The sequence below is a fragment of the Carlito syrichta genome, unplaced genomic scaffold (genome assembly GCF_000164805.1).
Source record: "Carlito syrichta isolate Samal-C Ts95f unplaced genomic scaffold, Tarsius_syrichta-2.0.1 Scaffold309734, whole genome shotgun sequence".
Classification (NCBI taxonomy): domain Eukaryota; kingdom Metazoa; phylum Chordata; class Mammalia; order Primates; family Tarsiidae; genus Carlito; species Carlito syrichta.
In genome coordinates, this window is record NW_007253830.1 from 212,043 (window position 1) to 224,509 (window position 12,467).

At 45.7% G+C, this 12,467-nt stretch overlaps 1 pseudogene; it reads right to left on the minus strand.

The window, feature by feature from the left end:
* Positions 1 to 11,671: 11,671 nt before the first annotated feature.
* Positions 11,672 to 12,166, minus strand: LOC103270143 (annotated as a pseudogene).
* Positions 12,167 to 12,467: the final 301 nt, after the last annotated feature.

The window sequence follows — 12,467 nt, forward strand, 5'->3', positions numbered from 1 at the left end:
TGTTCCATCATATATATGATGGAACATTACACAACCATAAAAAGGAACAAAATTATGAATATATATATGATGGAACATTACACAACCATAAAAGGGAACAAAATTATGAATTTCACAGCCACCTGGATGGACTTAGAGTCTATAGTACTCTCTCTCTATATGTATATATGTATATATATATTTAGACAAAGAGAGGGGTCAGCAAACTTCCTGAAAAAGGCCAGTGAGTTTAGGCTCGGTGGGCTGTTTTCTCTCCACCACATCTGCATGACTACATTCGTGGTGTTAAAGCAGTCATAGACAATGTGTAAACGAGAGGGAAGCTGGGTTCCAATAAAACGTTATTTACAAAAACAGACAATGGGCTGGATTTGACCCAAGTCACCTTCCCCTTCATTCCTGTACTATCTTCACTCTTAGATTCGACTTTTCACTAGTGCTTATATTTACGTTTTGATTGGCAGGAAAATAGACAACGAATTGAGAGGTGTAAAAGTGCAAAAGATAAAAATTAACAAGTGTAGGTGGGGATGTATGCCTAATAAAGCCAAGGAAATTATATGCACTGGGGACACCAGTAAGGGGCGAGGGGGGAAACAGGGTTCAAAAACTACCTATAAGGCACCATATTCACCATCCAGGGATCGGGCACCTGAGACTCCATCCCACCACTACACAATAAGTTCATGTAATGAATATACGTGTGAATCCTCTGAGTCTAAAATAAACATGAAAAACTTATAAATCATCAAATTGGGTTGGTGACAAATGTGACTATAAAATTCTACCCTGATTCTAAGAATGAGTTAGGAAAATGGTGGGAGTGTAAACTAGTACAGCCTCTGTGGAAAACAGTTTGGCAATTCCTAAAAGGTCTAAAAATCGACTTCCCATAGGATCCCACAATCCCCCTACTGGAAAAATACCCAGAGGAGCCCAAATCACTCTATGAAAGAGATACCTACACATGTATGTTTATCGCAGCATTGTTCACAAGAGCAAAATAAGGGAACCAAACATGCTGCTCATCAAAAGAGGACTGGATGAAAAAATGTGAAAAATTTACATGATGGAATATTACACAGTCATAAAGAAGGACAAAGTGATGAACTTCACAGCAATTTGAATGGACTTAGAGTCTTTAATACTGAGAGTTCTTTCACAGAAACAAAAAACGGAGTATCCCATGTTCTTACCCATAAGTGGATCTTAGACAATTATTGTAATTCTATACGAAAGGGATTGGCAGTAGTGGGAATCTGCCGGGGGTGGAGGTGATGGAAGGGCACACCCCATCAATAAGGCTGCCTGCATAATGAATATTTGTGTACCTAACCTTGAATTGTCCCCCACATCTTTAAAATAAAAAATAAAACAAAAAAGAACCAAGCACCACATGTTCTCACTCACAAGCAGACCTTGAACAATTATCATAATATTATAAGAGAGGGATTGGCAGTAGAAGGAAACTGCCAGGGGAGGGGGGGTGGGATTGGCAGTTGAGGGAAACTGCTAGGGGAGGGAGGGGCACACCTCATCAACAAGAGCACCTGCATAATGAACATTTGTATGCCTAACCCTGAATTGTACCCCACATATTTAAAATTAAAAAAAATTTTTTAAAAAGAAAACTTGATGAAAGATCAGATTAACAACAGCAACCGTAGCGATTAAGAGGCTATGATTCAGGAACATGATACGCCTCTTTGAAAGCTTTAAAATGCTCTGACTGGATAAAAACCTTAATGTGGAAAGACAAAAGATGTATTTTTAACGTATTTGTTTTCCTTGAAGTAGCCATAATATTATCCAAGAAATTGCACTGGTATTTTTTTTTTACTGGAACAAGAAGCTCATTAATTATGAAAAGCCAAACTCAGACTAGAACATTTTGACATCAATTGTATTTGCTGATATCTGAGATAGGCTTTAACATCTATGGCAGAAAGTCACTGTCTCCCAGGTCTACTGTGACAGACATGCTGCATTGTGAAATGGTTGTGTTCATGAACTACTTGACATTTAACCCAGGATAAAGAGCAGAACGTCTCAATCTAACAGTATCAACGAGATGAACACGATGACAAATTCACTCAACAGTTCCCTCCCCAGCCTCCCCAAAATCCCAAACAAACTTTAAAGTTCTCCCTGAAAAAAAAACCCTCATCAACAAGGGTATCTGCATAATGAACATTTATATACCAAACGCTGAATGGTGCCCCACATCTTTAAAATTAAAAATTAAAAAGGAAAGACTGGCTCAAATCACCTTGAAACATGACCAAAAAAGTATGCTCTATAAAGAGCTCTTGAAGTTCACAAAAACGATCCATAGCTCAATTCTTTTTTTTTTTGAGTTAGAGTTTTACTCCGTTGCCCAGACTGGAGTGCAGTGGCCGCTCCCGGCCACCGCAGCCTCTACCCACTGGCTTCCGGCAATCCTTCTGCCTCAGCCTTCTGAGTAGCCGGAATTACAGGTGCACGCTACCACTCCCAGCTAATTTTGATTTATTGTAGAGATGAGGTCTCACCAAGTTGCCCAGACAGGTCTCGACCCCGCAGGCTCAGGCAATCCACTCACCTCAGCCTCCCAAAGGCGCAGGATTACAGGCTGAGCCACCGAGCCCAGCTCATAGCTCGATTTATTAAAAGGACTTGAAAAGTTAAGAAAAGTGGACACGACCTTTAAGTGTACTTAAGACCGATGGGATTACTGATAGTAATATAAGGTTCAGAACGGTGTACCCGATGTGACTATCAAGCTGACATATGCTCTTCATATGTTTATGATATTCTACCTAAACACATTGAATTAAACACTTGCCTTGTCGCATAAAACTGCACACTAGAAGAATCTGAGGAACAAGAAGAAAAAATGATGGTTGTAAAAAAAGTAAAAATCTCAAGGGTTGATAAGGAAGTCAGTATGGCTTGGGGAACATGAATTTTTTTTTTTTTTTTTTTTTTTTTTTAGGATGAAATGATACAGCCTGTTCACTTGCTAAGAGTAAACACAGATAGAATAGCAAAGGAAACGGATGAAAAAACCCTTGGTCCTTTCTAAGGCCTTCCTTAGGTGACTCATAGCATCTCATTTAAACATCACACAAACATGTAATATATAAAGAGAATAAGATACAAAGATATCACTGTCTTCACTTCACCTGCTCAGTGGACATATAAACTAGTACCATCTTCTGCTGGGCAATTTGCCACTAGTTATCTATTTTTTTTTTTTTTTTTTTTTTTTTTTTTGAGTTGGAGTCTCACTCTGTCGCCCAGACTGGAGTGCAGTGGCCGCTCCCGGCCACCGCAGCCTCGACCTGCTGGGCTCCGGCGATCCTTCCGCCTCAGCCTTCCGAGTAGCCGGAATTACAGGCATGCGCTACCTCGCCCGGCTGATTTTTTGATTTATTGTAGAGATGAGGTCTCGCTGCCCAGGCGGGTCTTGAACCCGCGGGCTCAGGCAATCCACTCACCTCAGCCTCCCAAAGGCGCAGGATTACAGGCTGAGCCACCGAGCCCGGCTTAGTTATCTATTTTAAACACAAATATTACTAGTCACAGCTAGTTGGAGTCTCACTCTGTTGTCGCCCAGGCTGGAGTGCAGAGTGCTCATGGCCACTGCAGCCTTGACCTGCTGGACTCAGGCGATCCTTTGTCCTCAGCCTCCCAAGTAGCTGGAATTACAGACACATGCCACCATGCCCTGCCAGTTTTTGTGATTTATTGTGGAGACGAGGTCTCACCATGTTACCCAAGCTGGTCTCAAAGTCCCAGGCTCAGGCAGTCCTCTGGCCTGAGCCTCCCAAAGTGCGATGGATCTTAAAACATCTTCCTCCTGTCTGCCTGAAACTTTGTATCATCTGACCAACAGCCTCTCTTACCTCCCTCCCTCGCACCTTCCCCAGCCTCTGGTGACCAGAAGTCTCTCTACTTCTGTGAGTTCAGCTGTCTTAGACTTCACGTATTAAGTGAGATCATGCAGCGTTTGGCTTTCTGTCTGGCTTGGTTCATTTAATGTCCTTCAGGTTTACCCATGCTGTGGAAAATGATGTGATTTCCTTCTTTTTATTTTTATTTTTTGAGTTGGAGTCCCACTCCATCGTCCAGGCTGGAGTGCAGTGGCGTGCTCACGACCACCCCAGTGTCAACCTGGGCTCAGGCAATCCTTCCGCCTCAGCCTTCCAAGTAGCTGGGACCACAGGCATGCACCACCACACTTGGCAAATCTTTAGATTTGTTGTAGAGACGAGGTCTCACCATGTTGCCTGGGCTGATCTCAAATCCCTAGACTCCTGCAATCCTCTCACCTCAGCCTCCCAAAGTGCTGGGATGACAGGCTTGAACTACTGCACCCAGCACAAATGGTTATTTTCAAGAGCATTTTAATTTTAATTTTAATCCGTTGTAAAGTCTTGTCAGTTATTTTGTCTAAATATGTTTACCATAACTTTAAAAATGCTAATTGCTAACTTAATTCATGATTAGTACTGAAAGCTGGAGAAACAGAAAAAATGCAAATGAGATAAAACCACTCATTTCAGTGTAGCCGCAAATATGTATGCCTGTAGTTCCCTCATATAGGCATATATAGGATATAGGCATATATATGTGTGTGTATGTATACATAAGCACATGTATAATCTATATCTATCTATTTCTATGTCTCTATATAATTGGCCTCAAAAGAATTACTTTTTATGTTAAAAGAACATTTCAATAAGTTTTCTAAAAATGGTTTTAATGAGCGTATTTTATCATATGAATCTGCTCTTTAACCTAATAATCTTTCAATTGTTGTATGTTTAGATTAACTCATTTACTTGTTTTGATTATTTTTTTATTGTAGAGATGAGGTCTCACTATGTTGCCCAGGCTGGTCTCAAACTCCAGGCTCCCAAAGTGCTGGGATTGCAGGTGTGAGAGGTTGCACCCAACTCGATTGGTTAAAGTTTGTCACTATTGCAAATAAAGTTGAATGAAAATTCCCTTCTTTTCTGACTTCGTAGAGTATAATTTATAGATTCAACAATAAAAAAAACCCAAAATTTTCTACCATAAAAGTACCATAAACTTTTCTATGAAAAATTAGTGAATATGAAATCTGTAGAAACAACAAAAAAAATTTCAGTTGCTTAGCTTAGAGAAAACCATTGTCAACGTCTTGCTATGTTTCCTTTAGGTCTTTATGCAATCACATGGAACACATGCTGGTTCAAAACAGATTTGTCTGTATTAAAAGTAACTTGTACACCCATGCTCATAGAAGCATTATTCAAGAGAGTCCAAAGGCAGAGGCAACCCAAATGTCCACAGATGGATGAAAGAAAAAGCACAAAATGACATACACACACATGGCATATCATTCAGTCTTAAAAAGGAAGGAGATTGCGGGTTCGAGACCCGCCTGGGCAGCGAGACCTCATCTCTACAATAAATCAAAAAATCAGCTGGGCGTGGTAGTGCGCGCCTGTAATTCTGGCTACTTGGAAGGCTGAGGCGGAAGGATTGCCAGAGCCCAGCAGGTCGAGGCTGCAGTGGCCGGGAGCGGCCACTGCACTCCAGTCTGGGAGACAGAATGAGACTCCAACTCAAAAAAAAAAAAGGAAGAAGATTTGGACACATATTGCAACATGGACAAACCTTGAAAATGTTATGCTAAGTGAAATAAACCACTCACAAAAAAGAAAGACACTGACCTCAACTCTACAATAAAATCAGAAAATCAGCCGGGCGTGGTAGCGCATGCCTGTAATTCCAGCTACTTGGAAGGCTGAGGCAGAAGGATCGCCAGAGCCCAGCAGGTTGAGGCTGCGATGGCCGGGAGCGGCCACTGCACTCCAGCCTGGGCAACAGAGTGAGACTCCAACTAAAAAAAAAAAAAAAGATACTGAGATTAAACTAATATAAGGTAACTAAAATAACCAAATTCAAAGAGACAGACAGTAGAAGAGTGGTTACTAGGGGCCAAGGGAATGGGAAGTATGTGTTTAATGGGCTCAGATGCCAGAGTCCAGCTCCAGTGGGTCAGGGTTTCCTGAAGGAGGGACGGCATTGGCGCAGTAGAGAAAACTTGGACACTGAGTTTGCTGCAAGCAGGACAAATACCAATTTATTGTCTTTTTCAACTGCTTTTATACCCTAGATTGGCTTGAGACGAAAAACATGTTTTTCGTCTCAAGGCAATCAGTTTCAAATTAATGGACTGGACAACCAATGTATCTTTGTTCATCCTGTTTTGATCTTTGTTTCAACCCTAATGGAGCTCTGTCTATCCTTTTGTTCTAACCATGCTGTTTATTTTCTAGAACTACAACATTTAACATGTTATTTTTTACGCTGAATATTATCTCTGAATGTCATTTCTTATTTATGTACGAGTTATAAATTCTCTTAATGCTTTATCTTAAAAAATTATCATCCTAAAATTTAACATTAACTGATTACCATTTTCTCAATGTCCATACAAACACTTACTTATCTCTATAACCGTTACATTATATAGATCACTACCAAGTTTTAAGCTCTATAACTGTTACATTGATTTGTAAGTTACACCTGTGACCTTCACACAGTAATTTGCAATTAACCGGGGTAAAGCAGCATTCTCAAGGTTTCTTAGCTGCAAGTTGACCCGACTAGCTTTCTATAATGTCACACCTGGTGCTTACAATCTGTGTCAATTATCCCCTGCCAGGGAGAATGAGCTTCAACATTTGTAAAACAAAAGGCCTCTGGGCTCAAGTCACCTTAGTCACAATCCCTAACCAGAATTACAAGCCTCCTTAACAAAGGGAAGTAAGGCCAAGGATGCTCTAATGAAGAGTATTCTTATAACAAAACAAATCCTTCTTTTGCTAAACACTATTATTTGGTAAAAAATTGTTTTTCCCATATAGAACTCTTTACATCTTGCAACTCTCAGGTTTCCAGTGGTGAGATCAAGAGTGGAGATAGAAGAAGCAGGGCCGATAGCTACTCAGAGTTGCCCTGCAACCTGGGGTCTTCGGCCTCTGGATCCTGCCAACATGAAGGCTTCTGAGGCTGGCTCCCGACACACAGAGTTTCAGGTATGTCTTTACTTTTTATTTTTTCCTGAGTTGGGATCTCCCTCTGCCCCCCAGGATGGAGTGCAGTGGCACAATCACTGCTCATCACAGCCTCGACCTCCTGGGCTCAGATGATCCTCCCACCTCTGCCTCCTGGGTAGCTGGGACTACAGGCACCATCATGCCCAGCTCATTTTTTGAATGTTTTGTGGAAACGAGGTCCCACCAAGTTACTCAGGGTGGTCTTGGGCCCCTGGGCTGGTCTTGAACCCCTGGGCTCAGGCTTACGGACCCATGGGTTTTTCTCTCTCCTCCTTCCCCTCCTCCCTGCTTCTTCCCTTCCTCATTTTCTCTCTCTCTCTCCTTGTCTTTCAACAAGATCTCACTCTGGCACTCAGGCTGGAGTGCGGTAGTGGGATCCCAACTCACTGCAGCCTCGACCTCCTGGGCTCAGGTGAGCTTCCTGCCTCAGTTTTTCACATAGCTGGAACTACAGGTGCGTACTACCACAACCAGCTAATTTTTTGAGGGTTTTTGCCGAGACACAGTCTCATTATATTGCTCAGGTTGGCTTTGAAGGCCTGGGCTCAGGCAATCTTCTCACCTTGGCCTCCCAAAGTGCTGGGATTACAGGTGTGAGCCACCACACCCAGCCAGTTTTTCATTCAAGAGATTATAAGCCATTACTATCATTATTTGTTTTGACAACTATGTTGTTTCAGATTTGGCCAGTGGGAGCCATTTAAAAGGATCCCTTGTTCCGAGGGTAATGTTTTCATCATTCTTTAAGCACATCTTACTTTCTGTCACAAGATGTTCCAGGCTCACACTGTACATTCCCAGGGCCAGCTGTGGAATCTCTGACAGTCTAGGTCCTATTGAGGAAGAATGGTACAGCCAGGCTTGGTGGCTCAGCCTGTCATCCCAGCACTTGAGAAGCTAAGGTGAGCAGATTGCCTGAACCTGTGGGTTTGAGACCAGCCTGGCACCTTGCCAAGACCTTGTCTCTACAATGAAATTTAAAAAAAATTTGCTGGGCATGGTAGCCCGTGCCTGTAGCTCCGGCTACTTGGAAGGCTGAGGCAGAAGGGTCACCAGATCCCAGCAGGTTGACGCTGGGGTGGCTATGAATGCGCCACTGCACTGCACTTATTGATGGCACTAACTTTGATCACTTGGTTAAGGCAGTGCCTGCCCTGTCTCTTCACTATTTTTATCTTTGTGATCAATATATAATCTTTGAAGAGATACTTAAGGATTTATATAAATCCATCAAGCTTTTGCCTGAGCTCCTGCAATCCCATAACATGCCTGTCACAATGTCTCCTTAGACATCACTGGGGCGGGTCTGTCCAGTGTGTGCCCAGATGCCGGAGGAGGAGTGGTACCTCCGGAGAGCTGTCTCCGCATCCAGCCTGGGTGACAGAGTGAGACTCCAACTCAAAAACTGAAAAAAAAAGAATGGTGCACAGAGCACAATACCTGGACGCCGAGTGTGCTCGTTGTTTCTGAGATGTCACTGTTTCTAGACTTAGCCTTAAGAACAAGGAAATGCCTGTGTGTGTCTGCCTGTACACATTTATGTCTGTCTATCGTTTGTCAATCTACCAAAAGCCATACATATGAATGCTTGCACTCCCAACCCACTGCAGGGCACATTCTGGTCATCCTTCCTCATGCACTTGCAACTGTGTTCACCAGTCGTGAGAAACCCCATTCCTGTGATTCTCAATGTAGTTACTCAACCCTTCAGTCTAGAACACATGGAAGGTTGTCTCAAAATGGACAACCATAACACTGTGAAAAGAAAGCCTGTGAAACTGAAGTTCATCTGTTCCTTTTTTTAAAAAGTGCATACATGTTAGATCCTTCAAACCAGACCCCAAATAAAATCTGGATTGCAAGGCCCAATTAGAAGAGAAATGTGGCGTGATGCTGTGCTGAGTTGCCCTAAGTCTTCTGAGGAGACTGGTGCCCTTCCAAGTTGAAGTCAAGGCCTCCTCCAAGGATGTGTAAGCATATTGCAGATATATGCTATGGTGCTGAGTCCCCCAAGGACTACAGATTGGAAAAAGAGAAAGAGAGAGAGAGAGAGAGAGAGAGAGAGACAGAGAGAGAGAGAGAGAGAGAGAGAGAGAGAGAGAGACAGAGGGGGGGGAGAGAGAGGAAAAGAAAGATAATCATGGAGTGTACATGAAAAGAAGGCCTACCCAGGGCACGTACTCTGGAATCACAGCCTGGGCTCAAAGCCCACCTGGATCATGTCCACGTGCGTGACCCAAGGAACAGACTCAGCCTTAAATGTTGTTTTACCGAATTTGTAAAAGGAAGTAAAGCGACATTGTCACGGCACCGTGTCCCCTCCTCAGAAACCTTCCCGGCTGTGCTAGCGACCCTAATGGCCATGGAGAAGGCACCTGGCCCCAGGTGGCTCAGAGGCCTGGGGGTGGCAGGGGGGATGGAGCCTGACAGCATCTGGGCTGCCCCCACACTGGGCCTGGAGGATCCTCCCCCAGCTCCCCCCATTCCCACCCTCATGGCCCCCCTTCCCCGTGGACAGGGCAGGGAGGTTGGGAAGGTGGGCAGGGTGGCTGACACAGGCCACCAGGTGTGCAGGCGAGGCTGGGGCCAGAGACTGCGGAACCTGCAGAGCTGGGAAGCTCCACTGGGGCGCTTTGCCCTTTGCCCTTTGGTTCCTTTGCCCTTTGACTCCTTTTTCTGGCACCCTCTGCTGGCTCACACGCGTCATGCCTTTTGATGTCACAATGTCTCTGACATCACTATGTCTCCTTGGACACCGCAGGGGCGGGGCTGTCCAGTGTGTGCCCGGACTCCGGGGGAGTCAGTACCTCGGAGAGCTGTCTCTGCATCTGACCCTCTTCACTGTACTGTGTCGCACACAACTTGCTCCAAATGGGTAACGTACTCAGTAAATTCTGTCCCTGTGCTCACCGCCTGCCTCTGCCGGGCCGCTGTGAGCCGCATCACTTCGCCACCGCCACTGGCCCCTGCACTGCCCGTGACTGCCGTGGACTGTTCAGTGGGCGCAGGGGCCATGCACCATCACCAGACAGCGTTGACGTGGACCCTGGCAGTCGGCGTCCTCTCCCACAGGACACGGGCTCCTCTCAGGGGCACCATCGGCCTGTGTCCTGGGGGCAGCCCCTGGAGAAGAAGCGCGTGCTGTCCCCTCACAACGCCGCAGCATTTGGGCGCACGAGGATCCCTCCTCCCGGCCGCATGTGCACCCTCCTGCAGTCACCACCGCCGGAGCAGGTCGTTGTTGGGGCTGTGAAGCTCGGAGTATCCTGTCTCCTGAGGGAGGATGGACTCATGAGGGAGGAAGGTCATGTCAGGGTCAAAGGGCAGGACGGGAAGGGAATGGCCCCTCCAAACCACCCCGAGGGGTCAGCCTTGTTGACAACCCTGGAGACTCAGGGAAGCCCTGCGTCCCTCCAGTGCCTCCTGAAGCCTGTGGAAGGCAATTGCCATCTTAAATCCTCCAGAGATGGCAGGAGAGAGGAGAGACGGATGTCTCCGATGGACTCCTCCTTGGAAAACCTCATCAGCTCCATCTTGTACAGACCTACTGGCGGTGACCTGCCTTTCAGGAAACCTGGTCCAGGGGCAAGAGCGCTCACCAACTCCACCCCAGAGCCCCCCCCCGCCACTGCCAGAGTAGTCAGCCAAGCATGTGCTGCATGAAGGCTGTCCACCCCACTCTCAGTTCATGGGCGGTGTGTGTGCAGCATCCCAGCCTGCCTTTGGCCCAAAAGCCATGGACACCATGCTGCCATCGATGGCCCAGATCTTCCGATCTGGCCCCGGGTTCACCCAGAACCACGTTCCATATGCCCGCTTCATGGGTGGTGTGTGTGCAGCATCCCAGCCTGCCTTTGACCCAAACGCCATGGACACCAAGCCACCATTGATGGCCCAGATCTTCTGATCTGGCCCTTATTCTGTAAACACACTCCCCAGTGGCAGTATAGCCTCAGCTCAAGTCTGTACCAGTTGTTCTATGCAATCGGTATGGGGACCAACTGCAACTTCTAGCCATCCATTTAATCCAAGAGATCCCTCTCAGCCCACATTTGGAACCCTTGATGGGCAGCGACAGACTAGCAGCTCCGTCATTCTGAGGAAACCAGCAAAAGCTAAAGGTTTAAGGTCTTGGCAACAGAGCCGTGGCAACAGAGCCTGAGCCCAAAGCTCCACCAGTGTGCTTGCAAAATCAGTCCGGGTACCAACTGTAGCTTCTAACCATCTTTTTAATCCAGGGGGCATCCTGCCAGTGTAGAGACAACAGCATAAACTCAGAACTTTGGGCAGGCAGGCTGAAAGTCAAGCCTCCAAGCCTGCATCTGGAGCCCCTGAGAGGCAGCAACAGTCTAACAGCTCTCCCATTTTGGGAAACCCAGCCACCCCAGTGGGAATGAAAGTCCCCATCTTGTCATCAGGTTTGATCAGCTTTGATATCATATTCTGGATTTGCCTAGCCAGACTTTGGTGGAAAATCAAGCAATTTCCACATTGGCAAGGCCAAGACTTCTTGCTTCATTTTTTAAAATTATTTTTTAATTTTTTTTTTTAGTTTAAGATAAAACAAGTCAAATTTATTAGAGTTTTCCACAGTCAGCAATGGCGATCTTCTTGCTGGTCTTGCCATTCTTGGACCCAAAGCCCTCCATGGCTTACACAACATTCATGCCCTCTTTCACCTCGCCAGAAACCACATGCTTGCCATCCAACCATTCAGTCTTAGTAGTGCAGATGAAAAACTGGGAACTCTTTGTGTTGGGTCCAGCATTTGCCATGGACAAGATGCCGGGACCTGTATGCTTCAAGATGAAGTTCTCATCATCAAATTTCTCCCCAGAGATGGACTTGCCGCCAGTGCCATTATGGTGTATCAAGTCAGTACCCTGGCACATAAACCCTGGAATAATTCTGTGAAAGCAGGAACCCTTATAACCGAATCCTTTCTATCCAGTGCTCAGAGCACAAAAGTTTTGTGCTGTCTTTGGAAGTTTGTCTGCAAACAACTTGAAGGAGACACGGCCCAAGGGCTCACCGACGACAGCGATGTCGAAGAACATGGTGGGGTTGACCATGCCTGGTGAGAAAAGGGTCAAGGCGGTGGCGTCTGCAAAGCCGACTTCTTGCTTTAGAGTGGTCACCAGGATGACTGGCTGCTGGAAGCCAGCCTTAGAGGCCTTCTTGTGGACAGGGTCCGGAAGGCTGAAGACCCAAGGTTTCAGGGCAACACTGGGCAGCTGTTATTCCTGCTTCTCCTATCTCCACTCTTGATCTCGTCACTGGAAACCTGGGAGTTGCAAGATGTAAAGAACTCTATATGGGAGAAATAATTTTTACCAAATAGTCGTGTTTAGTAAAAGAAGGATTTGTTCTGTT